Source organism: Suricata suricatta, chromosome 7 (assembly GCF_006229205.1).
Source record: "Suricata suricatta isolate VVHF042 chromosome 7, meerkat_22Aug2017_6uvM2_HiC, whole genome shotgun sequence".
In the NCBI taxonomy this organism is placed as follows: domain Eukaryota; kingdom Metazoa; phylum Chordata; class Mammalia; order Carnivora; family Herpestidae; genus Suricata; species Suricata suricatta.
Window position 1 is genome coordinate 26,382,577 of NC_043706.1, and position 4,038 is coordinate 26,386,614.

Here is a 4,038-nt window from a genome sequence, read left to right on the forward strand (position 1 = left end):
TTAAGAGAGTCGATGTCGATGTTTCCCCCGCTCCCCGAAGTATAATAAGAGCGGCTATACGGGCCCCCAAACAAAAACACCCAGATTCTTGCCTTGGAGTGAAATAGCTTCCTTTAAGCCTGCCTCCCTTTGGAGAGAGCCCCTACAGGTAGACCCCTGCTGGGCCTGAGCCTGGCCCCTCCGGAGTGTTCTCCTAGGGCTCTGCCTGGGACATTTCTTTCCTTCTGGTGACAATAAGCCACTCTATCCAGCTGATCTGGAAACCCAGTTCCTGAAGAAAGGAGGCATTCACACCCCCTCAGGTCTCTCTACTGACTATAATTAGAACCCACGGGGCTCCCACCATCTCAAAAGACGTCTTGAGAAATAGAGGGGGCCAGAAGAAGAAAGGTGAAGGTAAGTAAATATTGTTGGAACATTCCATGCCAAAGCCCCTGAGTTTCCCAGAGGTCTCTGAACCCCTGCCTAGAATCTTTCACACAATACTTATTTTCAACCACTTCTCAGTACCAGATCACTTTTTAAATCTAATTTTGATTTAGTTGTTCAACCAGTGTTTTAAGTGCCTAATATATGCCAGACATTGTGCACTTGATCTAAATCAATGTTAATTACAAATTTTACTAAAGAGGTTAAACTTGGGCCTCAGATCACTGGATCCATTTTTATTGAGTGCATCATTAGGTGGCCTGGCTCTCACCACAGGTATGTTCTCCTAAGCCGTGTGCAGTGGATTAAGGCAGGTTAAGGCAGGTGGACACACAATTATATGGAACCCACAAGCAGCAAGCAAAGATTTGTGTACAGGTGTATACTTCTGCATGAAATACAGTATTTTGCCCTAGAATAAATTAGGTCAGGACTCTTCTTTTCCCCCTCACTCCCCCTCCAAAGAAAATAAAATAAAATTTTATAGCAAATGGAATTCCAGCCTTTGCACATGCTTGTGTGAATGCCGGTGAACTATTTCTGAATGTCTTCACCGGCAGGTTTATGATCTGGGGGAGGACCCAGGCTCCAACGACTGGCAGCAGGAAAGAGGGCTCTTTGTGTGGCTGCCTGAGTTGCTGCAAGAGCATGCTCGCCAGGAGCAGCCTCGGCTTCGATGGAGCAGAACTGGGGCGGCTTGAGCTGGCCCACCCGCTTCTCAGAAGCTGCCCCAGGACAGGCCTTCTCCCATTCGGGATGCTGCTAATTGGAAACAGATGGTCCTGGAAGGCTGGGCTCCAGGATTGAGATGGCTGGTGGGCACACACACACACACTCACATAGTCACACATCCAAACACTCCCCTGCACACAAATACACATACACACCTACAACCTGCCATCTCGCACACTGTCACACACAAGTTTCACAAACACTTGAAAACACAACTCACAAACCTACTATCACAAACACACAGCCACACACAAACTCTCACAAACCTCACAAATCACACATACATTCCCCCTTAGCCTTGACCCTGATGTACACACCCCCTCTCCTCCTCTGACTCCATGAACCTTCACCTCATCCCACACCCACACAGAGGCCATTCAAGTGGCCTCATGTAATAAAGTGTTTTGAGGCTTGTTAGCCCAAAATCATAATAAGCTCCTTAGTAGGGATCAGGAGGGATGCTAGGCAGGAGTTTAATGGAACTGTTGTGGAGCTACAATGTCATATTACTCTTCACAAGATGGCCTGGAGCATCAGTGTTGCAAGACACAAGAGTATGTTTGGTTGCAACCTTCTTTCTATTCCTGAACTCTCAATTGGGGGAAGAGGGTTGGCTCATTTGGCTTCCTGGTCTCCTTCTGTTTAAAAGGTGAAAAAAGGGGACGTCTGGGTGGCTCAGTCGGTTAAGGGTCAGGCTCTTCTGCTCAGGTCATGATGTCACCGTTTGTGGGTTCAAGCACCATGTTAGACTCTGAGTTGGCAGTGCAGAGCCTGCTTGAGATTCTCTCTCTCTCTCTCTCTCTCTCTCTCTCTCTCTCTCTCTCTCTCTCCTCCCCCTCACCCTGTCCCTCCAACACTGGTGTGCTCGCTCTCTCAAAATAAATAAATAAATAAATAAACTTAAAAAGAGATGAAAAAGAATAGATTTCCTTAGGTATTTCTGTTCTTTCTGTGCTGTGAATTTCATTTGGACATTCCTTCAAGACAATTCTCTTGCCTTCCATCTTAAATCTCAACTCAGTTTCACTGAACTTATTTACCTCCCCTCTTCCTGGTCAGCCAACTTTGGCTATTTATCTTAAGTATGATAAAATCTCTTACACCTTGATTTTTTTTTTTTTAGTAAAAACTAAGAAAGGCAAACTTTCAGTACATTCAAACATAACACCAAAGCCACCAAACACCATCTTTATGCCCTTGAACAGCAAGGTATATGGATACCTGGGCCACCCGGCGCCTCACTTTCCACTGGACAGGCCTGCCAGCCTCTTCCGTGGGCGCTATCTGCTGCCCTTTATCTTTAAGGAATTAGGAGGGAGGTAGGCCCCGCATAATAAAACTGACACACCCCTGCAGCTGTTTGGGGGTGAAGGCCTGCGTGCAGGGAAGTGTTGAAATGCTAGGGGAGATAAAGTTCCCCGGCAAGATGGCTCCTCTGGAAACTCGATTTCAGGTCTACCATTGTGAGGCAGTAAACCGCTGCAAAACTGCTTCAGACTCCTCTTGGTCTTTAGTCGCCTTACCGACACCAAGATTCCAAAGAACCCCTGCTCTCTGGTTGGTCGACTGCGGGCGTCAGACCTTCCCTGTGTTCTTAAAGCTGGAAGCTGGAGGCAACTCTTTAAATTTTCATTTCAAATTAACCTTAAAAGCTCTGTTTACAAATAACTTTCGAAGCCCCAGGGAAAAAAAGCCTCAAAGCGTCCCAAACACTGTGTTTGTATTTGGGAATTCCAACTGGGAACTCTCAGTTGTAACCTGGATCCCAATAAATCCAAGCCCAAACGTCATCTATTTTTCACAGCCTGTGCTGCACGCTTGCGCGATCGATCTGTGCGTGGTATGCTGGAAGGGGGTGCGGAGCGCTCCCACCCGGGTTTTACAAAAAGATCGTGCGCACGCCCATGTACGTATCTTACAAACAGATGAACATGTCCCAACATTGCCACCTACAACTCTCCAAAAATCGTTGGTTTTAATAACTGGGGGTGCCGGGAAGTTTCACAAACGGCAGCGACAACTGGGACATAAAGCTGCTCTGGGAGCCGGCCCACCTTCCGCAGTCGGGGTTTCCCACCATCCACGGCTTCTTTTTCGAGCTCACAGGGTCTGGGTCTGATTTGTTCCGGGAGGCATAGGGGGCGCTACTGCCCGGCTCCAATCAGGCCCCAGGCCAGTTCTCCCAACGACCTCCCATCCTCATTCCCAGTCCTGCGCACACCCGGGAGCATCGAGCACATTTTCAGTGGCTGTGCCATTAGGATTATTATTCGTCACTAGGTTTCTAGCCATTTCGCTTTCCCGGGTCCTTGTGGCCGCCACTGCCTCCCCTTAGGCCCGAGCTGCAGTGCTTGCCGCCGGCCTCCTTAGGCTCTCCCCTGCCCGCGCCTGGCCCGCCCGAGTGCACTGTGTCCCCAGAGACATTTCCGAGGCCTCCGTTACGAATACGACGACACGGCCCCACCCCACCCTCACCCGTTTCCTCGGCCTGAGTGTCTCTCTCTGCTGTGAGGCCGACGACCGAGACCTGACCCCGGCCCCGCCGCCTACTCCCCAGCTCCCGCCCTTCCTCCAAGGTCAGGGATCACACACAGCGGACGCCCCGTCTCAGCTGCCCCTTTTGATCTCTAAATTAGGGGCCGAGGTGCTTGCCTGTGTGCACACCCCGCATGTAAGGTGCCGAAGGGCCCCGACGGCAGATGCTGACTTCTAGGATGGCCCGCGTACCCCGCTCACTAGCCCAACAGCTTCAGGCGAGGCTCTAACTCGGGACCTCCAAGCTTCGGCCAGGACTCGGGGGGCTGAGCCGTTGCTGTGGCGGACTGCGGGACCCATCGGCGCCGGCCGCGTGCGCATGCGCCGGCCGCGCTCCCTCCG